The sequence below is a fragment of the Callospermophilus lateralis genome, chromosome 2, assembly GCF_048772815.1.
Source record: "Callospermophilus lateralis isolate mCalLat2 chromosome 2, mCalLat2.hap1, whole genome shotgun sequence".
NCBI lineage: Eukaryota > Metazoa > Chordata > Mammalia > Rodentia > Sciuridae > Callospermophilus > Callospermophilus lateralis.
The window spans coordinates 73,967,030-73,994,043 of NC_135306.1; positions in this window are offsets into that span (position 1 = coordinate 73,967,030).

Genomic DNA, 27,014 nt, shown 5'->3' on the forward strand with positions numbered 1-27,014 from the left:
AGTAGTTCTTGCACTCATATTCATGGTGCTTAGAACAGGAAACAGAAGAATAGTGCACAGACAACCCAGTGAAACCTGAGTGATGTGAAGAGAGACACAAGGTGCTTGGAGATGTTATGGTAAAGATCCACTCCAGGTTTGGAGTCAATGAGGCTTCCTAGATGAGTGACAACTAAGTTTAGTCATGAGGCTTACGGTAGACAGGCAAACAGATGAGGAAGAAGAATGTTAAAGACAGATGGAGATACATGCAGGAAATCCAAGATTCTGTAGAGATCCTGATGCATTTGAGAAGTTGAAAATAATTGTGTGGCTAAAGCAACCTATAGAGGTTTGGTTCTGGACAGGGGCCAAGTTGAGAGGGGCCAAAATACGTCAAGGAATGTGAAATTTACCCTGAAAATCTGTTGGAATCATGGAAAAGTTTAAGTCAGAAAGTGACTTGATCAGCTTCACAGGAAAGAGATGTCTGGTTGCAATATGAAGGCTAAGTTGGGAGTATCTGCAAAAACTGTGGCAGGGCTATCAGTTTTCCTAATAAATCAGAAAGAAAAGCAATGATGCTGACTTGAGCTACAGTAATAGCAGAAAAATAGGGAGACACAGATGAATCAAGTTACTTAGGATGTAAAATTGGCATAAATTAGTGATTTGGTATATAAAATAAGGAAGAGAAAGAAATCACAGATGAAAACACAGAGAAATCAAACACATGTTGGTTCCAGTCAGTGAGAGAGAAAGCCAGAAAAGTGGGTGTGAAGTGCAAAATACAGTATTTTGTACAGGTAGAGTTTGATATATGTGGCACACCCAAGACTGCATATCTGATAGATACCGGCTGTGCTGGTTTGGAGTCTGAATAAGAATGAAATTAGCTAGAGATACAAATTTGTGTCCTAAGTTATGAGTGTACATGACCTCTCACACAGGTCTGCAGAGTAAACATGGCAGAAGGTGCAAGGAACACCAGTATTTGAGGGGCAAGCAGAGGAATAGGGAGTCACAAAATGAGACAGAACAAGCAGCTGGAGTAGGGGATCAGAAAAACAGGAGAATGTAGTATCTTGGAAGCAGAAGAAAAAAGGAAGAAATTTTGTTGTTGTTGTTTGTTCATTTGTTTTGTTTTTTAAAGAAACAAATTTGACATTATCAAATGCTCCAGAGGCATCAGGAAAGATAATGACTGCAGAATTGTCATTGGTTTTCAGCAACAAGTATCCTGTTAGTAACATCAAAGAGGACCATTTTGGTGGCTCAGAGAGGGCACAAAAGAGATTGTAGTCAATTGGAGAGTCAATGAGAAGGAAAGAAATGGAGTTGGGTAGTGCTGACAACTCTTAAAAGTTTAAACTCTGAAGGGAGGAACAGAAGAGAATGACGACAGCTAGAAGGAGACGTGAGTCAAGATAGCTTAGACTTCCTACCCAGATTACTTTGCGACTTTTTTTTTCCACTTTAATCTTTCATAGCTCTCTGGGAGGTTTGTTGCAGTCTGTGTAAATTTTACAAGTATTTCTTCCTATGGCCATTCATGTTTACTGTTTTTTATTCTTCTTACTTTAAAAGTAGTCCTTTTAATTTTTATCACTTTATAGTTGCTTACCAGCTGTTCCCGGTGTATGGAAATTATACTGTGTTTCTATATTTGTATAATTATCTTGTCTCCACTCACTTTAATGAAATATTATGTTATTATTTTTTATAATAATACTAAAAATAATTATGTGATGTTATAGTATTATCATGGTTTTGATTAACTGCTTGAGTTTTCCATGTATACAAGTACTAGCCTGGTAAATGTTTCATTATTTTTTATTATTTTAAATTTGAGTGCCATTACCTCCTAGAGTTTTTAGAGGGAGTAACTGTACCTTAGAATATAAAATTAACAAGAGACTTGGGAAATCACTAAATTAATATATTTGATTTTAAAAATGAGGAACTTAGATTAAGAGTAGTTAAGTATCTACAGTCTTAGGTATGTTTCTCCATGTCCTGTTATAAGACCATAAAATAGGTATACATTTTATTTTCCCCAGAACACATGGGTTTCACAATGGGGTAGAGCATGTGTATATCATATTATTATTGTAATGAAATATAATGAATTCAGTGAAGTCTCCAGCAATATCCTCAGAAGCTAATTAAAATTTTACTTTGCTATTGCTGCTAAAATCACTGCTTGGTAGCTTGACTGGATAATACTTCTTCTCTCCCTTCAGTATGCTCTGTGAGGTGGATTTTATGCCTTTGACACTTTCTGCTTGTCACCTCCCCTGGGAGAAAAGCATTCTTACCCTTTCTATTGGCACTTATGCCTTTTTTCACTGGATTTCTAAAAGTAGCCTCTCTCTTTAAAGTCACAGTTCCCACTGCTCACGAATATGATATGGGTTCCCAGGCCTTAGGATGGAGGACCTTTGATAGACCCTGTGTGCTTCCTTTAGAACTCAAATTTAAAAGGCCAAGTTTATTTAACTATAATTTATATGCAATACGGCATTTTTATAGATATATTACCTGCTATAGATATATAAACACGCTTCCTACTAAATATACGTAAATTGCCTTATACTAAATATATACTTATTTATACATATGTCTGGATTTATGTAAATATATATGGATGTGTTCATGTGATCAGAGGCTCACATATGAGGATTGGCTCATGTGTTTACGGAGGCTGAAAAGTCCCACGCTTTGCCCTCTGCAAGTGGAAAGCCAGGAAGTCCAGTGATGTTGTTCAAATGCTTAGGGCTTGAAAGCCAATGGTGTAAATGTGTAGATGCTAGTTTAGTCTGTGGGCCTGAGAAATAGGAGCCCTATAGGCAGAAAAAGACTGATGTACCAGTCAGACAGAGGGGACGTTCTCCCTTGTCAGTGCTTTTGCTCTATAAATAGAGCAAAAGGTCCTAAAGGACCTTCACAAACTGGATGACACCGGTCACATTGGAGAGAGCAATACACTTTATTCAACCAATAAAATATTAATCTCTTCCAGAAATTTTCTCACAGAAGAAATGTTTAACCAGCTATCTGGGCATCCTAGGACCCAATCAAGTTATCATATATAATTAAATAGCACAGCTAGCTCAGTGAATCTCGACAAGTATATAATTACACATCAAACCGTAATGACTGTTGTCACTCATCCAAATTCCCTTGTGACCTTTACAATCTCTTCCCTCTTTCCCCATTTCCACCACATTTCCAGGAAACCAGTGATCAGCTTTCTGTCACTTCAGATTAGTTTTGTTCATCCTGCAATCTCAAATCAGCCTCAAATAAAAGAATCATATAGTATGTGTTTTTTGTGATGGGCTTTTTTTTTCCCCACTGAGAATGAGGGTTTTATTTTATAGATGTAAAGCATTCAGTCGTTACCTCTTTTTTATTGCTGAGTAGCTTTCTATTTATGAATATACCACAGTTAATTTATTCGTTTACCTCTTGATATAAGGGCATTAACTTTTTCCAGTTTTTGGCTAACATCAATAAATATGCTATGACTAATCACTCACCAACCATTTCCTATGGTCAATTCCCAGGAGTCGATGGGTCATAAGCTAAGTGTGTGTGTTTCTCTGACATTTTCCTCTTTCAAATTGCTTGTGGATTTTCTCGAATTTCTCTATGTATTCTGAATCAATGTTCTTAAAGGAATACAGGTATATAACTATAATAAATATGTGGTAGTTGTTCTTTTAATCATTGGCTAGAATTTTCATTGTTATAATAACATTTATTAGTTTATAACAATTTTTCCTGATGTTAATATTGCTTTTACTTGTTAATATTTTAGCAGTATATTTTACTATTCCTATCTTTTAAGTATTTACTTGAATTAAAAAATATAGGAGCATAGACCAGGTGCCGCAGCACATGCCTGTGATTTCAGAGACTTGGGAGGCTGAGGCATAAGGATCGAAAGTTCAAAGCCAGCCTCAGCAATTTAGCGGGCCCTAAGTAACTTACCAGGACTCTATGTCAAAATTTAAAAAAATAAAAATAAAAAGAGCTGGGGATATGACTCAGAGGTTAAGTGCCTCTAGATTCAGTCACTAAAATATGAACATAATATTTAAAAGTCAAATTGTGCTATAAAGTTTAGTGAAAACCTAAAGTCTTCTTTCTTACCACCCCAAACCAAAATTACACAGAGGCAAACATTTAAAATAAGTTTTAGTTTTCTGTTACATATTTAGTTTATATTTTAATACCATATTTAAAATGCAAATTTTATTTTATTTTTCCAGTTTGGGACATTATCTATTGACTTGCAGTATGGTAGGTAAGGTCCAATTCACTTGTGCCTGCTCCTCTATCCTGATAATATGGAGAGAAATAATTCTTAGTAAAATCATTATTCAGAGTATATGGTATAGAATAGACATTATTATTTAGATCTGAAACACAATAGTGTTTGTACAATTGTGTTGACTTTTTAATATAGTGTTATCATTCTTAGGACTAATTACTGACTCATTTTACTGTTTTCCTAAAAAAAAAATTGTCACTAATTCTTCCTCAAATTTTTTTCACATAGTCTTCTGCATTGGAAAACTCATTCATCCCATTTTCTCTCTCCGCAATATTCATTCTGACTCCTCCATCCCTTCTGTATCAGTGTGGACTTTTGGGTGACTTCTTAGTGATGTCTGCTTTTCCCCTTGACATTGGACTTAAGCTTCCTGACTCATGTCTTATGCTATCTTATCCTTTTCCTGAACAGGGTTTATTTCTCTCCTGGTCCATAACACATACCACTCCAATTTATAGTTACTCAGTTAACCTCAAATTCCTGAAATAAGTACAAATCCTCCTTCTGTTTATTTTATTTTTTAAAATTTTCAACAGTAAGTGACACTAGAGAAAGAGTAAAAAGGCTACTGAAGGATTGTAAGCATTGGATAAGTGTGTCAAGGTTTATGTTTAATCCATTTCTGGTTGCAGATTGGAAAATGCAGGGGCAACTATGGATGTAGTTATTGCCATAGTCGTTCACAAGATCATGGTGCCCACTTAGATGTCAATGGTAACGGGATGGAAAAAATGGACATATTTAAAAGATAATGGAGAGTTAGCATGTGTAGACCTTGATGATGGGAGGTGATAGGTGGAGAGGCCAAACGGGAGTCCACATATTCTGGCTGGATAGATGAATGCCATTTACTGAGATGTGGAGTACGGAAGATCACAGGGAAGAAAAGAAGGAGAAGGAGGAAGAAAAAAGAACAAAGGGTCCATTTTCAGGTGATAGTGATGTGACCTATTGTACATAAGTCATTTCTCATGTACTCTTTCTAAATGTGTTAACCTTTTTTATTATTATTTATTTATTTATTTATTTATTTTACAAGGAGGGGATAAGAGGGAAAAAATAGATGGGTTCTGGTAGGAGCAGGAGAAGTGGTAACCTACCCACTTGATCACTGTGAGTAGACTCCCAGTTAGACCCTACTATTTTTCAAAGATTGAAATTCTAGTACAATTGATTATCTTAATTAGTTGCTCCTGTTTATTCTCTGGGATACAATTTCATATTGAATATTTTTTCTCATATTCTGGGCCTATTTAGCAAGCAGATGAAGCTGGAAACAGAGTGGAGCTATTCCAGAAATATCAAGATGGAAAACAAATTGTGAAAGGGTAAAGAGCTTATATTGAAAAAAAAAAACAGCCATAGAGAGAAAAATGCAATAAGCTTACTTAATGAGCCAACCAATTTCAATGGGAAATTATTGGGAAAATTATTTTTTGAAGGACACATAGGGATATTTCAACTCCACAAAGCACAGTGCCAAAAAGATTGTTGAAAGAAAAAAGTGTAGGCCTATTCATCAAGGAGAAAGGAAGGAGGTATAAGAAATAGGACTGTCAAAGTTCTACACCTCTCACAGTTAGGGTGAAACAGAATCAATGACTCTTAGGTTTCATGTTCCTAAGTCACATAATCTTACAGCATTACAGATACATACATACATGTAGGAATATATATATATATGTGTGTGTGTGTGTGTGTGTGTGTGTGTGTGTGTGTGTTTGTGTGTGTGTGTGTGTTTGTGTGTGTGTGTATACACACACTGACTCATGTCTTATGCTATCTTATCCTTTTGAACAGAGTTTATGTCTCTCCTGCCCCATAACACACACCACTCCAATTTATAGATACTCAGTTAACCTCAAATTCCTGAAATAGGTACAAATCCTCCTTCTGTTTATTTTATTTTATTTTTAAAATTTTTCAAAAATTCAAAAAAAAATTAATGACAATTTTTTAAGGAAAACAGCAAAATGAGTCAGTTTTTAGTCCTAAGAATGATGACGCTATATTAAAAAGTCAGCACAATTGTACAAACACTATTGTGTCTCAGATCTAAATAATAATGCCTATTCTATACCATATACTCTAAATAATGATTTGACTAAGAATTATGTCTCTCCATATTAGTAGGATAGAAGAGCAGGCATAAGTGAATAGGTCCTTACCTACCATACCGCATATATATATGCTGAGTTATAGCTTGTATCTTACAACACACAGAAAGAGAGGACCAAGAAACAGAATTTATCATTGACCATAGATGCATGATTTATGCCATGACAGAAATAGAATCCTGTAACAAAATGAACCAATTCCCCTGTTGACCTCTCATCACCAAGGAAAGATTATAAGGACACATTTTCTTCATTCTCAATCATGAGCAAACTAAATCACACATTTACTAATAAATTCAGGACTGCTTTAGTGTCTGATAAATTTGTAGAGAGTAAAAAGCAATTTTGAAAAATAAATCTACCTCTAGTAAATTTATGCTTTGCACACACATTTCTTTGCCATTATTATTCATTTTAGTATTATATTATTATTGAATCATATATTTCCGTGCCAATCCATTATATCTTAGTGAAGATGATTGCCTTTTAAAGTAGAGAGACAAAGAATAAATCACTAAGTTTTTTTTCCTCCTGAGTTAAAGTAAAATGATACGTTGACCAGACAAGAAAAACCTTAATAAAAGTATTGAGATTAATTTTCTTCTAATGACTTGCTTGGTTGTGGGTTCTGGGTAGGTGATATTGTGTACATCATCTCATCCAGTGATATGCATTGAAGTAGTTTTTTTCTCAAAGTCTGAATAAATGCTGAAGTTTTTCCAGCGCTCTTGGTTAGAGTTTTCAAGGGTTGAAAATTCTGCCTATGCTGAGAAAGTCAGTGCCCACATCACAGAGGGTCTGTTTAACTAAGTCATTCCATGACCAAGGTAAATTGCAAAAAGAATTTTATTGTACCAGTCAACTATATTCTCCACCTGGGATTAATAATCATAGATGCCTGGCAAGTTGTTCTCAAATATCAGAATTTGATGAGACAAAACATTAAAGCAATATAAAGAATTTTTGTTTTGGTGATATCATACAAACAAGCCTAAAGAATGAGAACACATTTCCTGAAATAATTAACCTATTATAAATCTATTAATCTATTAATAGAAGCTGAGCTGTCTATTTATAAGGGAACTTTGGAAACAATCCTGTCCAGGGAAGGCTCTGCTGGTATGACCGTACTTTTATTTCATAAAATGCAGCATACAGCAGTCTAAGGGCCATGCCATTAACAGCCAAACATGTGGGTTTCATGCTAGACACTGCCACTTGGAAACTCCATGACACTGACAAATGCCAATTAATCTCAAATCTTAAAACAGAGACCATAACAATGCCTAGCTGTTGCTTCACATGACCACTGGGAAGGTCAAAGAATTCAACATACATGCTGTGTAAATTATCACCAGAATCACTTTTCCTTATTTTTCTTTTTTCCTGAGTATAGTGTCTCATCTGATTTGTGAACAAAGTGGTGAACTGATTCTGTGACGCAGTTATCCATAAGGTTCATTTGGAAATGGGTATTATTGTTTATACTTAGTGTGAATTCAGCCAAGAAGGCTACTTGAAAAGAGGGAAGTAAAGCTGACTTCTCCATTCTTACAGAGTTCAGCAAATGCTGATGGGCTGCAGCAAGTAATTGTTTGGTAATACACGTGTTAGTTTCACAATAACGATTTCAATGGTTCCCCAAGAGATGGGAAAATTTATGCTGGACACAGTTGCTGCTTCGATTTCATATTACAAAAAGGCCCTCCAGAGTCCACATAAGGAGACACTGAGACTCACAAGGCAGCCCATCTGCACTCCCTGACTTGTAATCCTTTTGTTTCCCTTGCGGGGGGTGGGAGGGGAGGTGTTCAGAAACTCCGAGCAAAGAGGCCATAATTCTGTCAACACCACACACCACAGGAGCAGGGGTTAGGATGTGATCCCTGGAAGCTGGGCAGAGGAGCTTGCATTACAAAACACTGAGATAGAACATGTGGACTTGGTAGGATGTGGGCCTGGTGCCGCAAGGGCCATTGTCCTTCAGAGCTGTCAGAAGCAGCCAGATGCCTAATGCCCGACTGCTGAGGTTGCACTAATGGTGTTCTGTGGATACCTCCAATCTCCAGGGAAAGAGGGAGGGAAACAGCCCTTGCTAAATAGATGGACTCAAGCAGGGAGTGTTCTCAGCTCTCTCCAGCCTGTAGGATATTAAATTATATGAGGTTTTGGTTTTCCTGTAAATCTCTGACTAAATCTGTGGCTGGGGTGACTGAATGAGTGAGGGCTAATGTGTTGATGGGACCCAGACAGAGGGCCACGTGTATAAGAGGATCATGCCTTGGTGTGCTGAACCCAATGTCTACTTGTCGCCACCCTCATTGGGCCCTAGGAGGCTGACTTGTGCATTGACGACTGGCCCTCTTACCCTCTGGACTCTGGTTAGATGGTTCAATGTGAGCCCTAGCAGGAGATCAAAGCAGGTAAAAGAGGAAGCCAACTGTTTATTTCCACGTCCACCTCCCTGCAGGTTGGCCAAAGGGAAGTGCAGTGGTGTTATCTGTTGATATCTTCTGTCTCTGGTTGCAATACACTCTCCCTTCCTCTCAGCAAGTGTACTAAGATGACAGTGCACCATTGTTACCAGTCCTGAGTCATTGCACTCTTCTTTGAGATTTCTCATTCCCTCTCATAAATAGGAAACAGGCCCATTATTAAATTGTCTTTACATATCACAACTTGAGTGCTAAATTTTTCCTGCTAAGATTTGGATGCACCAGGCAAGTTAGGTTGCCTGCAAATGGGGACAAATTTAAATTCAGTGTCAAATGTCTGTTAGGTAGAATGCTATTAAGTTATAGTGACAACAGGGGCTTCTCTGCTTTTAGTACTTTCTTGATAAGAGTTATTTTTTTTTTAATATCTGTTTTTAAAATGTTACATGAAACATATCAGATTTTGCTAGGAGATCCTGGTTGCTTTTTGAAAAGGAGATCATGAGTAATCCTGATGAATACTGATTAATTTAAAGAATGGTTTCCTTAATATGTTTTGGGTGGGATGATAAACGAGGTGCCATATTTGCTTTCATGAAAAAAATAAAATGTAATGCCAGATTCATGGGACCCCAATAGACCTCCAGGAGCCGAATCCAATGCACGCACACAGGAGTCTTTATTGCAAGCTCGAGCCTGGAATCACAACTGTTCCAGATGCAGTGGTCCCAGGGAGTGAGTCCTGGTCCTTTGTTCAGTGAGATTTTATAGGTTTTGGGGGGATACTCTATGCGTCACTACATCACACAGCAAATCATTCCTTACTGCGGTAAAGTCAAACAACAACTCTTAACATTGATTAGCACATTCATTGGCAGGAACAAGTTAGGTAGGGGTGATTAGTTAGTACAAGAGGGGGATTCCTTTGAACTGATTGGTTTAAGCCACCTGGGGTGTATGTGCTTAACTACATGGTTTCCCTACATGTTATTAACCACGGTAAACTATTTGGGGGTCATCTGGCATCCCAGGTATTTCCCTGTCTCATGCTAATTGGTGGTTTCTAGGGGGTTGCTATGGGTCCTTACCTAGCCTGACTGAATCAGGGACACCTGGCGCTGCAGATCTCTCCTGTTATTTGTAGACAAACAACTCAGCAGGGTGGGTATGTGCTTAGGAATGCTCTGTGGGTTTTTTCAAGGACAAGGGTCACGCCCCCTCCTTAGGACAGGCCTTGAGGTAGAAGCTGCTATTATTTATTTATTTTCAAAAAATGGAGTCACATCAGTTTCTCAAAATAAAATCCACTTTTCCTCTTCTCTCCTGGTTTATACATTCCTCTCATTAATTTTCTATTTCTCAAATCTATAGTAGATGACTGTTATTCAGAACAACAAATTTAGATCAAATGTATACTCTAAAAAAATCAGAAGGAAAATACAATTCTTATCACTTTTTGATGTTTACCAGTATGAAAACTTTGGAACACTTTATTTTTTGATGGCAGAGTTATGTGGATCCACTATACATACACATATTGTTTCAGTCAGTGATTCATTCAAGTTGGCTTGCATGTTTTTTATGAGATAACATCATATTTTAAAAGTTTCAGCACATACCATCATTTTTATAAAAGTATTAACATTGTGTATCCTTATGGACTTTTATTATCATGTCACCCCTCAAATACTTTGTGTATGCAGACACAAAAATAGAGCATAGTAGAATTAATTTTGTTTTGAAAACATTCTGGCACACTATGATCACAGTTTAAGGCCCAACCAGGTGGTAAAATCTGTTCCTTCCCTTATTTACCTTCAGGAATGGCATTCTCCTCTCTTGGGAACTGCCTCTTTCCCAGTTATCGCTACATATTTTCCTCAGGAGCCACCTGATCTTCCATGATGCGGTCTTGCTCTGACTACAAGTAATTGGTCTAGAAATGGATGTATGGCTGGAACTCAGCCAATAGGAATCCTCCTGAGGGACTTTTGTTTTTTGAGATGGGAAGCAAAATTTGTGAAACAGGATTCCTTAGTGGTCACTCTCCTTCCCATGTGAAGGAAAAACCAAAGTGGACACTCAAGAGGCAGAGATAAGAGTCAGGGGTGGGGTTCTTGTCATATGCAAGTCCTTGGCTCCAACTGCTCCAGAGATCCAGGTGAATTTCTGCCTTGCTGAAGCTGTGGTTGCTCCTTTGAATATATAAGATATACTCACTGTTATTCTTAAGATTTTTCCATTTGCCTCAGCTAGTTGATCATGGTCTCCATCAGTTACAGTCCAAAGCAGGCTAAAGCAAAAGGATATTCATTTAAAGTCATTCAACAAACATTTTCTGAGCATATTTTAAAAATAAATTTTATTGATGCATTATAATGATACGTAACAGTGGGATTCATTATGCCATATTCGTACATGCACATGACATAATTTGATGACTCTAAGTCAAATCCTCCAAGGGAAGCAATGCAAGCATGGAGCCTTATCCCTATTCTCTGCGAGTTGTGATAAAGTAAGAGAGATAAAAATGATAATGACGACAGCAACAACACTAATAAGACAACCACCAAAATATTCAGAGCATTCTGTATGGGCCAGGCACTCTGCTTAGTGTTTTCCATGCATGATTTTATTTAATGCTTAGAATCAGTAAGTGGGTGTAATGTCATCTCTCACATTTAAAGATAATACAAGTAAGACACAGCAAGCTTGATTCGTGTAGCAAGTGTAGAGTGGTGGAAAAATGTGAGCTCAGAACTGCTGGACTCCTAGGTCCTTGCTCTTGTTCACTCTATTCTTCCTCTTTCCTATAAGAAAAAGTGTGTGCAATTTGAAGGTAAATTTTGAGAAGAAAGAGATGACATTCATTTGGAAAAGTCTGGCGTAGTATAATGGAAAGGCTGGTATTTAAGTGGGTCTTCTGGAGAAGCAATAGGAAGTGATGGGACAGAAAATATAACTCTACAGATTCCTCTCCTGATTTAGGTATCCACAGTGCTCAGCCTGGACCAAGCGTACAAATAGGAGATGGAATCAAATCAAATCTCTTGGGTTGCTGCTTATATTTTCTACTTGTTTCCTCCAAAATTTCCTTCCTAAAACTTCTTTTTTTAATATATTTTTTAACTTGTAGATAGGAACAACACCTTTGTTTATTTATTGTTATGTGGTGCTGAGGATTGAACCCAGTGCCTCCCACATGAAAGACGAGTGCTCTATCACTGAGCCACAATCCCAGCCTTCCCTCCTAAAACTTCTGCTAAGCGTAAGGAGCTAACCTGCATTTCTAAACGTTCATAGCTGGAAGGATTTAATTTTAAAGGCACTGAAGCCATGAAAATTTAGCAGCTTTGATTTGAGCAAGTCCAGAAACTAGTGAACTTGGAGTGAAGGTGTGCTCCCTGGGCTTATGAGGTTTCGATGGCTGGTCGTGGCTGTAGTGGGTTGCTACTAGGCAATCTCTGTGATGGGAGTTTGCCTCCTCTTTCTAATGTTTGGAAAGCAGGACTGATCTGTATTCTCTTCTCAGGACACTCATCCCCATCTATATGACAGAGATACAGGTAGCCATTCAGGTGTACAACAAATCTGATCCTTGGAAGTACTTTAGAGGTTGCAAAAACAGGCTTACAAACACATTTTGCACATTCTGCCTCTTTTTTTCCTAGGACAAAAAGGAGACATGATCAGAAATAATCCATCTCATAATTTTTCCAATAAAAGGGGCCTACTGGGAATTCTCATGATCCTTCTCTGTAGTTTTATGGTACTTCCAGGCCCCAATCACTTCCTATTGCTTTATGAGGAACTAAGACTTGTTGAGCACCTACAATGTGTCAGGCACTAAAGTGGGGATCTGTCATATCATCTTAGCTCTTCTACTTCACAGTAACACCAAGAGAAACTGAAGATTCCGAAAGATTAAGAGTCCTGCTCAGCATCACACAGTAAACTGCAGAACACAAATCAGACCTACTTTTATATGACATAAAGCCAGTGCCTTCTCTTTAGCAAGATGTCTATTCTCTGGCAGGTTTGAATGCTAAAACCTGGAAGTTAAATCATTTTTAAAGTCACACTGCAACTCAAGAATAGATATTACATATATCCAGTCACAGCAGTACGCTTGTATCAGAGTGGACTTTTAAATGATGTTGAATGTCAGATACTGGTCAGAAATAGAACATGCCGAAGAGGAAAAACACATAATTTGGAGAGAAAACAAAGTCAAACTTTTAGAAAAATGACTGGGTTTCAATTTAAAGTGACTTCAGGAATTATTATTATTATTATTCACAGCTGGTTATCACTGAGATACTGTCAAATTGGCCATTTATTTTTGAAGGTGTTCATGTCAAGCTCAAAATGTGTCAACACTAGGAAACTTCACAATAATCAGTGGGACAGATGATCTGTAGGCTTGTTGCATGGATACTCTTTGTAAAACAGACAATGTCCTACTAGGAACTGGCAGAAGAGCAACCTCCATTTCTATCTTTTCCTGAAAGCAGCTAACTCGTTTGAGGAACAGGAATCATATACTGAGTGTACCAACTAGAAATGATGATCCATCCCATATGGCTTGTGGTTTTATTTTGTATTATTTGATGTCTGTGCTTGAAAAGAATTACATTTTGTCTATACTTGGTAATATGCCCACGGCAAACAGCTAATGAGAAATCCACTTTAAATCTAAGGTTAAAAGAAGAGCTCTTTCTTTAAAAGTGATAAAGAAATAAAAAGTTCCAGATAAGAAATAACCAGGGCATATCACCTTGGGACTGAGATGCAGATCCATTGGGATAAATTGTAAATATCTGGATATCATGTGCTTATCCCTGAACTTTCTTGGAAGTTTTTAACTTTAGTAATATGGGGAAATAATCTCTTTGGTTTCAGATTTCCTGTATGTCAAGAAAAATTCCTTTCTTTAGACTTAATAGCCATGAAACCAATGTCACATGTCAGCAGATAATGCCACATGCCACCTGGGTTAAGGCAAGTCCTGTAATGTTCAGAGCCAAAGGATGATCCTTTCCTATACTGGCTGCCATAGAAGTTTCTGGAGGAAGGTTGGGAAGACTGGGGTCCTTCATACAACCTTTCAGTGAGTAATTAGGTTTTGGCAAAGCCATGTGGATTTAAAAACCATGGAATCCTAGGCGGCTCCTTAAGAAAAATATATTAAGAGTCACTTAGGGCACCACATCACTTGGGCTTCTTTTTTCTGCCAGTTAGAGTAGGCAGTACAATCCTGCAGTAAAAAATAAACCCCTAAATTTTTGCGGCTTTGCACAATAAAAATTTGTTTCCTGCTCCTGTGTCAGGCTGCACGGCTTTTCTAGGCAGCTCTTTCTCCAGCCACCAACCAGGTGGCTGGGCTTCTTCCACTGCTTGTCTGTATCATTAGAAATTCTCGGATTCCTCTTTCATAGATGGGGAAAGATGGAGCTTGCAATCATGTGGGAGACTGAAAATGCTGTGCCCGGAGGTGGCACGCCGCATTCCTACCCAAGCACCAGACCAGGCTAAAGCTTGGTCCCAGGCAAGCTGACCACAAGAGAACCAAGAAAACCAAAACACACCAAGGGGGGAAAGTATTTTACATGTCATGGATGTTATTTTGAGGGCTGGGATAAGAGTGGCAATGGGAGTAGACCGGAAAGAACTTTTGTCTAGATTAGTGAAAGACTTCTACAGCAAGAAAAGAAAGACAGTGTGAAGCCCAGTGATATTATAGAAATCACTACTCAAATGCAGAAACCTCCAATGCATGCTTTTGCCATTGCAGACAAGTAGTGCTAAGACTAGCTAGGTAGATTCCAAAAATTAAAAAATTAAATAAATAAATAAAACCAAACAAACAAAAAATGCTTTTTCATCTTGTCCGATTGAGTTGATCAAAGTAAGAAATATCACAAAATAAAATTACTGGGTTTGTTTGTGGGTTTCTGGTTATAACATATCATTATACATATACAGCATTTAATCAGTTCAAGAATCTAAAAAAATAAAATTTAAGTAAAGCCAGATTTATATCCTAGGGCTTTGCATTGACAAGTGTTGTAAACACTTATTATTTGCTACCAATCTACTCCCCCTATATTTTATTGTGGTAAAAACAAATAATATGAGGTCCACTCTTTTAACAATTTTTAAGTGTACAGTTTAACATTGCTAACTATTGGTACAAGCGGCAGAGATGTCTAGAACTTTTTCATGTTTCATGTGTGCAACTCTACACTCGCCGCAGAGCAACTCCACATTGCTCCTCCATCCAGTATCTGGAAACCACCGTAGTACTTTTTGACCATTTTTGATTCCCCAAAAGAGTGGAATCATGCATTATTTTTCCATATGTGATGGGCTTATTTCACTTAGAGTAATGTTCTCAAGGTTCATCCATGTTGTAACATTGGACAGGATTTCCTTTTCTAATGTTGAATAATATTCCATTGTATATATGACACATTTTCTTAATTCGTTCATCTGGTAAAGGACACTCAGGTTGTTCCTACCTCTTGGCTATTGTGAATAATGTTGCAATGGACACGAGAGTGCAAATATCTCTTTGATTTCATTTTTTTTAAAGTTCTAAGTGCTCAAAATAGGACTGCTACTTCATCCGGTAGTCCTACTTCCATCTAAAAAGCTTCTGTTCAGCAAATGAAAGAATAAACAGGGGTGCAGACTATGTATCTGATAAGGATCAATGTCCAAAATATATAAGGAAGTATTACTTCTCAATAGCAAAATCTCAACCCAACTTAAAAATGGGCAAAGGACTTGAATAGACATTTCTCCAAAGAAGACACAGAAATTGCCAACAGGTGTATAAAAAAGATGTACAATATCACTGATCATTATGAAGGTGCAAATCAAAATCACAGTAAAGCGTTATCTTACACCTGTTAGGATGGCCATTATAAACAAAAACAAAACCCTGGAAAATAACAAGTGTTGGCAATGACGTGAAGAGAGTTGAACCTTGTGCACTGTGGGTAGGAGTATAAAACTGTGCAGTTGCTAAGTATGAAAAACAGTATGGACAGTCCTCAAACATTTGTCCCTCTTTATAATAATGGTTCCTCAAATTTCATTTGGAGAAATGTTGTTCTCACTACTCTGAGAGTTGAGGGTGGAATAAAACCAATATGTAGATCATGGCCAGGAAAGGGAGAGCAGTACTTCTTCTCGTCTATGATTAACTTTTATATCATTGATAAGAATCAAATCTAAAATTGAAAATGCTACCTTATTATTGTCCCTTGTCATCATCATGTGCACATGTCATCAGTAACCTCCTCATCCATCTTAAATTTCATAATATAACATATGAGATGCTTACCTTGTTCCCTGATTCTCTTGCCCCTTTTACTCCCTAGTGAAACTCTTAAATGGACTTATTACAACTGTCTACTCCATGGCTTCACTAAGGCTGGAGAAAAATACTACCTACTGATTGATGTCATTTAAAATACTTCCATGCAACCCTACATTGGCTAGGCTATTTGGTGAGTTCACTGTGTTTCCCTTTTGACTCTTTCCTTCTCCATGTTAAGTGTTTTATATTTCCTCTTTACTCAGAGCACCACAATCTTCTTGCTCCTATTTCTCTCTGCTCAACTATCCCATCTGAACCATTCATATCAGTATAGAAACATGCTGAAATGACTTCTATCAAAGAATGAAGCAAACAAACACGCTTTACTAGACCCACATTTCTGTCCTGGGCAGCTCTATTTCTCTGCTTCCTGTTCCCAAACCTCCTAATAGGTTTGGCTCTGTTCACAGTGTCCATTTGTCCTTCTGTCCACAATGGTTAGCTTGTCCTCTCAACCAATCTGCATTGCTACACCCAATAGTCAGTTCTCAACCATCTTCTTATTTGAATCAACTTATCCATGGACCCGGGCATGTTGGGCTTTCTTTTTCACTGAGTATTTTTTCTCAACTCTTTGCTGGTTGCTTTTTTCTCATTTACCCAAAACTCTGAGTTTGGTTCTGTGACTTTTCTTTTTAATCTATATCATCCTCTTTGGGTGATCTCAACCAGTTTATTATATTAATAACTTACATTTTGTTTTATTTTATTTATGACTCCCTGTGATTAATAAAGAATCTGAGGCTCTTATCTAAATGTTGCTTACTAAAGTCATAATAGTTCCCAGAATATTTTTCAGATTAATCTATTTCCTCATATTCTGCTTTAGTGATAGGATTATGTATTCATATTTTCATAGATATTTATCTAGCTATAACCATCATGACATTATTTAACCCAGGGACACTCCAATGATTAAGTTTTGTTTTCATATAGATTGTGTTTATGTCGTTGTACTGGGTGCAGTACCTGTGTTCAGTAGGTAAAATATGAAGTGGTCGTGGTAGTCTCTACAAGGTCATGAATCATTTAGAGGATCTAGAGGTACATTCATCCATTTCTGTAAAGAATTCTTGTGCATTGAGCTAACACATGGTATTGGAGGTCTGGCCAGGATCAGATTATCCTGAGACTATCAGACATACTCAGCACAGAAAAGGGATATATTTGAGCCCTTATTTTAGTTTCATTTCTATATAGGCTAGAAAAAACTTTAAGTTTGAGATAGAAGAAGATCCACATTTGAAACCGTAAATCTTCCATAGAATACTACTTCCACAGAATACTCAATTGGTGGCTGAAACCTTGGGGAAACAAGATTTCCCAGCTCTCCCCATCATTCTATAAACTGGGCAGATTCCACCAACCCATGGAAAAATATTAAACAAGGAAGAAAACACAACGTTTATTTCCTAAATCTAACTTCTTAAATTTAAAATGTATATATATATATATTTTTTTTTTCTGAACCTACTTTCTTGTGTGAATTAAAATATATTTTTTCTTAGGAAATGATAACAAGTGGGAAGTAAATTTTTGTTTTTGCATCTAATTTATTTGGTTAAGTAAAGGATTGATGTTATGTATTAAAGACAGTGAGAAAATTTGAGACACTCTTCCCATTTAGAATTAAGCTTTTTCCACCTTCCCCTTGAATCTGGGCTGGTTTACAATGGATGGACCAACAGAGTGTGGCAGAAGTGATGTCATAGTGGTCACTAGCCTGGTCTTCTGAGTGGACTAGCAACTTCCATCTGGGTATCTTGGTGGTCTGAGCTTAAAAAAAAAAAAAAAAGTTTAGCTATCCTTCTGGAGAGGTATGTAAATAGGCCCTGAGAGTGAAGACATAGTAGATATCCTAGTTAAGTGCGATCTTCCAGCCATCCTTGAAAAGATGATAAATTTGTGGGGATGCCTTCCTGAATCCTCCACATCAGCCCTATTTTCAGGTGAATACCACTGCATGCTAGCTGAGATCATGTCAACAAAAGAATTGGTCCACTAAGCTCTTCCTGAATTTCTGACACACAAACTCATGAGATAAAATCAATTTAAGTCAGAACATTTTGTTATGATTTATTATACAGTATCAATTACTATTGATAACCAGAATAGTTGGCAGTCCTATTTTTTGGAGATAAATTTACTTGGTCATGAAATTGAAAATTATTTGCAAGTTCACAGTGATGATGATCTAGCCATATAGGGAACATATACTATATCTAAGTCAAAGAAATTTGTCAAAAACTATATAAGACTTAGATACAAACTTAAGAAAAATATAAGGCCTACATGAAGAAATATATAAAATCTACTGAAGGACATAACCAAGATTTGGCCATTTGTAAAGAAGTTCTTGTGCACAAGATGATTTAAAAACTCCAAACATTATATAAAATGAATTAAATAAAATTTAATATTATTATCTATAGATTTATAGTTGGTTGGAACTAGATAACAGGATCTTGAAAATCACTTGGGAATGTATCAGAATAGTAGAGAAAAGTATGAAAAATACGGAGAGGTAACAGTTACCTTATTGAATATTCAAATATTAAGTACCAAATACTCAAACATACGATAAACTCATATGATAAATTATGATAATGACGTAGACATAAACAATGAGATCATTAAAATAAAATAGAAATCCTAGGTATGAATCCTAGCATTCTTGGGAATTGGATCCATAATAATATCTACTTAAAGTAAAAATACATGCAACACCAATCTTGAGAATAAAATAACCAATACATGTAAAAAGAAACATATACATATTATTTAGTGTTGCACTGTTTGTGGCAGTCAACAAAACCCAAAGTAAAAACATCTATCAAAAGAAGAATAAGTAAAAGTTTGTATACCATACAAGGGAATGGGATACAACTACTAGAATAGATGAAATTGATCTTTAATGTTCAACTTAAGGGGATTTTTAGAATGTATCACTAAATAAGAACAGGGAAGGAAATATATATATATATATATATATATATATATATATAAAATGAATGAGAGGAACCAATTTTTTATAAAACAAAACAAAAAGTCATGCCTCACTACCATTTTAACTAATGATTTTATGGATTATGAGAAATATGTGGAAGAATATAAAAATAATATTGATCATGTTAGTAGGAACTTGGACAATGTGTCCAAGTGGGGACTTAATCAAAAGGTAGCATTTCAGAAACTTTTAACTTTCTGTACTATTTGAGCTTTATTTTTTTCCTACGAGTATATACATGTATTCTGAAGAAAGTTATATTTGTGGGAAATAAAAAGTATTTTGAGAAATAGAACAATTCACCCTCAAAGAATCAAGAATCATTTTTTGAATTGAGATGGAGATATCTCCTTAAGCAGGTCTGTCCCAGATATAAGTCAATTTCAAAAATGTATCAGTTAAAACATGAAATAGCAGCTAACATTTAAAAAATTAGTGATTGTGCATGAGCATCATATGATCCACTTTGTGAATGATATCCTCTACATCTGTGTAGTGCACAATCCATATGTGCATCTCCAGGAGCTTTGGTTATGAGAATCCACATACCATCAGAAATGTCTAGATGATCTGATGCTAAAATTCCTCAAATGGAAATATCATTTGCACATGAAAAGTAAAAAAAGGAAAATTTTTTGAAATACCTTTTAAAAATAAATAGATGAAAAGAAAACCTGCCTGCTGAAGAGTATGAATGCTACCTTCAGAGCCTGCCTGCTGAAACAGGATGATCCTAGAGCTGCTCTGTGCTTACTTTGGGCTGGGAAAAAGGGAAGGCACAGGTGTACTATTGTCATAAAATGTTCTCACTAAATTTGGTTGATCCATTGACCCAAGACTTACCCCACTCATTTAAAAAACTTAACTGAAGGATCACTATTAAGAAATAATAGTGATCCTTCAGTTAAGTTTTTTGGGAAAAGAGGGTCAGGATAAATATAATATTTTCTCATAGCAAAGAAAATGTATGTAAAATTACAAGTAAGAATATTAAAATACTAATTATGATAACCTAAATAGGAAGCTTTTTTTCTCTGAAAGATGAATTCTGACATCCTAATTTTTATAACTTGATAACTTGAAAATATCTCATCTTAACCTTATACATTTGACTGATGATTAAATCACTTTTATTTCCAGAGTGGGGCTTTATTAGAGCCCATCAATTTGTCAGATTCTATTACCTCCTAATAAGTGTTCTGCGAATTAAAGAAATGAATTGACAAGCTTCAGGCCATTTCTAAGAGTGCCAATTGCCAAGCCTTAAAAAACTGCAGCAGGGTTTCAACTAAGGAAAATGACAATGAAGGGAAATTTGTCTCCATTGAACATTCTGTGCTTGGGATTCAGGGTGGGTTTAGAAGCAGGCAGCTAACTGCTTTTCTCCGGTGCAGGAACAAGGAATGACTTCTGATGACTGGGGTTTCTCATCAATCTGTATATTGTGTTAGTCAACTTTCTCCTTAGTGTGACAAAAACTTGAGACAACTTAAAGAGGAAAGATTTATTTGGGCTCACATTTTCCGAGATTTCAGTTCATGGTCACTTGGCCCTGTTGCTTTGGGCATGTGGTGAGGCTGAACATCACAGCAGGGAGTGTGCATAGTGGAGCAAAGCTGCTCACATTGTAGTAACCGGGAAAGAAAGAGAGATAGGAGGGGTCAGAGTCCCAATATCCCCCTCAAGGGCATGAGTCATTTCCACCATGCCCCACCTGTTAATAGTTCCACAAGCTCCAAATAGCACCATCATCAAAGGACCAGTTCTTTGACACATGCATCTTGCGGGTACACTTAAGATCAAAACCATGACATCCATGAAGGCAAGTCTTTCAAAGCTGGGTCAAGATCCCCTCAGTTATGTTTATCACATCATATCCAATCATTTCTTCAAAAAAAATTTTAAGGCTCTCTTGGTTCATGTTCAACTGTTTTAGACAGCTCCATTAGTCTACTAGTGCTGCCATAAGAAAATATCACAGACAGAGTGGCTAAAATCACAGAGATTACTTTTCTCACAGTTCTGGAGTTTGGAAGTCCAAGATCCAGTAGGGTTAGTTTCTCCTAAGACCTCTCATGGGCTTATGGACGGCTGCTTCTTCCTGTGTCTTTGTGCACATGTATCCCTGCTGTTTTTCTCTCCTGACGACCTCCTTTAACCTTAATTACCTCCTTAAGGACCGGCTCCAATTACTGTCACAGTCCTTAGACTGTATTCTGCGGCCAGGGCTTCAACGTGTGAATTTTGAGGGGATACTGTTCAGTCCACAACACAATCTATCTCAGCACCTTCTCTTTTTCTCCCTAGCTCTTGTCCTATAACACCTTCAAAACACTGCTTTTGTTCATCCTAAACTCTTTAGGGGTAGATTCATCAATTTCCTCAGTGCCATGTCTATTGCCACAATTGAGCATTTCAGATGAGCCCCATCCATTAGGAAGGAAAGTTATCTGGAACTATGAGACAGCAGATAGGTACTTGTAGGGGGTTGTTTAAAGGTACATTTCATTTTAACCCCTCCTTTTATTGGGGGAGAGAAAAGTACATTTGACTTAAAGAGCTGGTGCAGACTATGTGATTCATGCAGTGATAACAAAGTGCCCATCTTATTTGTCTTTTCCTAATGTTACTTCCTTTTGCTTTGCTGAAACTTTTTAAAATAAGAGATTGTTGAGCTATCTGAGAAGCAGTAGAGGTACATTAGGAAAAAAAAAAATCATAATATCTCCTAAAGCAGAAATGGGCACCATTATTGACATTGACCAACCAACACACTCCTAAATGTACCCATTTTTATTTTAGAAGCTTCTTGCTAACCACTGCTGAGACATGGATGTGGCAGAAGGATGTCTTGAAGCTGCAGGTTGCTACTGTGGGCTTCTACCAGGGTTCCATGAGTCTGTGACAATTCTGTAGGCTTTTATTTTCTTTTTCCACATTTCAGAAAAATATTTCCTCAATGATATCTGAATAGGCTCATTGACATCTTCCCTATCTTCTTCTGATCTGCAGGTATTAGCTATAGAGCAACCCAAGTAGAGGGTCCTGATTTAACATTTGAGCAGCCATCTTAAATGTTAACGCCATCTTATGAGGTAAGTTTCCTTTCTTGTACTTCCTCTTATCTGAACTCCCCCCACCCCCATTAGTGACCTACCCCATGGTACCATAATCCTAAGCCAATCCAGAAGGACACGACCCCTTTGCTCTGGAAAGCCCCATGGTGCCATCGACCTAAGCCAATCCCATGCTATTCCCTACCCAGCTAGCTCTGACGCAAGCACCCCCAGTCTCTCCCACAGCACCAAGACAACTCCAAAACTCCTACCCCACAAAAGCTGAGCACCCAGACATCTCAGGGCCTCTCTCCACTCTATTGAGGGATGGACTTTATTTGTCAGCTTTGACAAATAAACCTTTGTGTGGGTCTCTGCCTGGTCTCCATCCTTCGTTTCTTGCTCACCTGTCTATCGATCTTTCACTTTCCTTTCACTAAGTATTAACCCATCTTTTGTTTTTTCTTTTTCCTCTGTGATCATCAATAGAAATTCAGAAATATGAAAAAAACTGGATATGCACAACTTTACATCAACAACTGATTCCCCCAGAGCGATCAGCTCAGCTGCCTATAATTCCCTAAGAGTTTCATGGTTTTCAGTGTAAATCAGGTTGTTTATATTGTTTTAAACATAGAAATCTGATTATAGCTAGCCGGTTTTGCTAGATTGTAGAAATTACCCTCAGAAAGACTGGAGGGGATGGAGGAAATTTATCTACTGGTTGAACTTTTTAAGTAGCAGTCCACAGAGGTAATTTACATTAAAGAAAAAGCAGCATGAGACTGCCCTGGGATTTACAGGCACTTTTGGTAGAAAACGAAAATATCATGCTTCCGACCAAAATGGATTGAATGGTTCAATGCACACAGAGTTCTTTTCATCTGTAAACAGTTTGAAAAATCCAGCAAGTGAGAAATGAAACACTGATTTGGTTTAAAATTGAAACCTCTCAGATAAATTTAATACTTATCCCAAGTATCAAAGATTTTTGTGTTCAAAATACAGAGCTTTGGGCAGCAGTAACAGCAGCACCCTGTTACTCCAGACCTGGTTACTTGAAATGTCTGTGCTTATGAAGTTTGCAATTCAGTGGAAATGGGTAAAGAATATTTGGAATGCAGCAATTTAGGCTTTATAAAGAACACATGTATTAGAATACATTTAGACCTTTTCAGACGAGTCAAGCTGAGGATCACATAGCAGAGGGAAAGCTGTATTTCCTGGTTCTTGATACCCACAGTTCTTTGAGAATAGGTATGTCTAATGATTTTGGAGACTGAGAGTGAGCCCTACAGGGGAGTGCTAACTGGAACAGAGCTAGCAGTAAGTTGGTAATAGCTCAGTGCTATTTAAAAGTTGAATTAACTAAAATTCCATTTGTTTGAGCGGTCACTTTACAGAAGATGATGATTTACAACAGAAGTTGCTAGAAATTGCCTGACTTTGAGTAGTTTTTTTAATGAATATTCATTTCCTTTCCTATCTCCGTTCCCACTTAGAAGTTTGGATTTTAGACGCCACGGTAAGTAACATAAATTAACTCAGAGTCTCCTTAAGTTTTGATTAACAGAACTTTTTTTATTTCCCATGTATCTTGAATATAAATGTAGACTCATTTATTTCATTCACATACACATAGGTGGTGTGTGTAAGTCTGTGTACATATGTTAATGTGGATTTTGATCATCTATATTTTTGTTGAAATAAGAGAAATAAAGATTTTTAAATCATAAGTTCAGAATTTTCTAAATGTAGGCCCTAGAGTCAAGGGTTGGCAAAAGGAATTATAGATTCACTGAGTGTCATTCTGAAAGGGAACCCAGAGATGGTCTCTCTAGTCCTTCATCTGAGGAGTCAGATGAGTTGATTGGCTGAAATTACTCATGTCAAAGACCTCTGATTTTTTTTTTTTTTTTTTTAGTATCAGGAATTGAATCCAGGGCACTTTACCACTGAGCCACATCCCTAGCCCTTTTTTTGGAGACAGGGTCTCACTAAGGTGCTTAGGAACTTGCTAAGTTGCTGAGGCTGGCCTCGAATTTGTGATCTTCCTGACGCAGCCTTTCCAGTGGGTGGGATTACAGGCCTGTACCACCACAACCAACAGCAAACCTTTATTAGAAACAATGAAAAGTCATTCAGAGCTGAGTCTGACGAATGCATTATTGATCAAGTTGGCTAATCTTGAAGCAAAAAAAAAAAAAAAAACACAAAAATCCACAAGGTTTATAAACTAGCCACTGAGACAGTGCCTTGCCCTGACTACTGCCCTCCAGCCTCCATTTCTGGAAGAAAAAGTAATAACTGTCTCATTAGAAGAAAATATCCAGATGTCTGGGTTTATTTTGTAAGATGACCCTTGTTTGCACATGTAAGTCACAAGGTATGGGCTCATTTTTTACTTGCTTTAATTAAGAACACTATTTGAGCTTTATCTCATGAAGGAGAGTGGTTTTAGACCTTTGAGAAATGCTCCTACCATCCTTGATTTCTGTAACATGACACTGTGCAACCAAACACTCAGATTTAAAGCAAACAATCCCAAAATAGTTTCTTTAAAAAGACACTAAAGAAACAAAAGTGTTATTCTCTTCAGTGATTTTAATTATTTAAATCACATTTTTTATTAAGGAACTTTGGGTTAGAGACCTAAAGAAATGTTCAGTTTGCTTGGCTAATTTTTATTAATTAGCATTGCAAGTCTTCTTAGTGTGCAATTTTATAATTGTAACTCAAAACACATTCAGATGTAATTCAGGAAATATGTAGTATCTTACTTGAATTTTATGTAGTGAGTCAATAACATTTATACTCTACCTATAAAAGTCAATTCTGTGAATCAATCACAGTAAATGTATTTTGTCATTAATTCAGCTAAATTTACCATTTTTAACTGAGCAGAGATAGCTAATTGTTTACCCAATATTCATTTATCACTTCTTCCTGGGCAATATGCCCAGCTGAGGCACACAATATTTCCTCACTTTAGCAAATGAAATATAAGTTGGAGAATGTCTTCAAAGACTCATGTCCTTTTACTCTACATTTTTCTTCCTACCAACTGCCTGCCTGGAATGTTGTCAATGAAAGCTGGAGTTCCAGCAGTTACCTTGAAACATGAGGTGACCTTTTGGATAAACACCAGTGCTAAGCATGGTAGAGCAGAAAGATGGAGGGAGTTTGGATCCGGATAATGGTCCTGGAGTGCCTACATTCATATGAGAGAACAATAAATTCATGTTTCTCCAAGCTACCATTTCCTCACACTTTCTATTCTGTGTAATGGCGTATAATCCCTTTGAATATGCTATGCTTGATGTTACCAGCTTTTCCTCAGCTGAAGAATGTTTTATGACTCTCTGTTCCTTGTAGTAAAAACATAATCAGTTGTGTTCAATCCAGAGTGACTTACAGGAAACCTGTTGAGTAATCCCCAGGGACACAATTTTCTAGAATGCAGTGGGAACAGTGTCCTCAAGAAGAACAAAATACTGTGTCCCAGGCTCAATAATATTTCACCACCATAGGTGCATGCTTTGTGTGAATTATAGCTGTGACACTGGTAACTACAATATTGAGGCCCATATTCAAAACATAATTGCTAAATCCAATGTCATGAAATTTCCCTCCTATTATTTTCTCTAGAAGCATAATAGTTTTAGGTCCTACACTGAAGGTTTTAATCTATCCTGTGTTAATTTTTGTATATGACACAGTGTCAGGGTCCAACTCCATACTTTTACATATGTTTATCCCATTGTCTCAACAGCATTGAAAAGATGGTTCTTTCCCCCATCATGTTGTCTTGGTGCCCTTGTTGAAGATGATTTGACCAAATACTCCAGGGCCCATTGTAAGGCTCTATCTTGACACTTGGTCTCTGTACCTGTCTCTACATCAGGACAATATTGTTTTGATTACTGCAGCTTTGTAATATGCTTTGAAATCAGGATGTGTTAGGCTTCCAACTTTGTTCATCTTTTCTAATATTGTTTTGCTTATTCAGGGTGCCTTGAGATTCCACCAGGATTTCAGGATTTTTTTTCCCTTATTTCTGCAGAAAACACCTTTGGGGATTTATATTGAATCTACAGATTGCTTTAGGTAGTATGGATACTTACAATATTTCCAATGGATTGGAAGATTGGTTGTTCTTCCTCTTATTTGTGTCTCTTTTAATTCCTAATTCCTTAACCTCCTTCACTAAGTTTATTTCTAAGTGTTTTATATTCTTTGGTGAAACTATACACAAATTCGTTTTCTTAATTTCGTTTTTGATTATTCATTCTTAGTGTGTATGAATGAAACTTTTTTTGAACATTGACTTTGTGTCCTGCAACTTTGCCAAACCTGTTTATACTAGTTCCAGGTGTGTGTGCATGTGCGTGCGTGTGTGCGTGTGTATCCTGTAAGGTTTTGAATCCAGAAAAAATTGAGTGAATTATAATTTTACAATGGACATTAATTGATCATTGATTTACTTGTGATTGTAATTTAGTGATACGTTCTTTCAGCCAGTACCTATTGAGTGCTGACAATTCTGGATACTGGGAAAACCATGGTAGCCATTTACAAGAGATTTTTGTGCTCATGGAACTGACATTCTTAGGGAATGAGGGAAAGAAGAGGGATAAACATGTAAATAAATACATAATTGTAGATAGCAGTAAGTTTTGAAGTAAACAAAA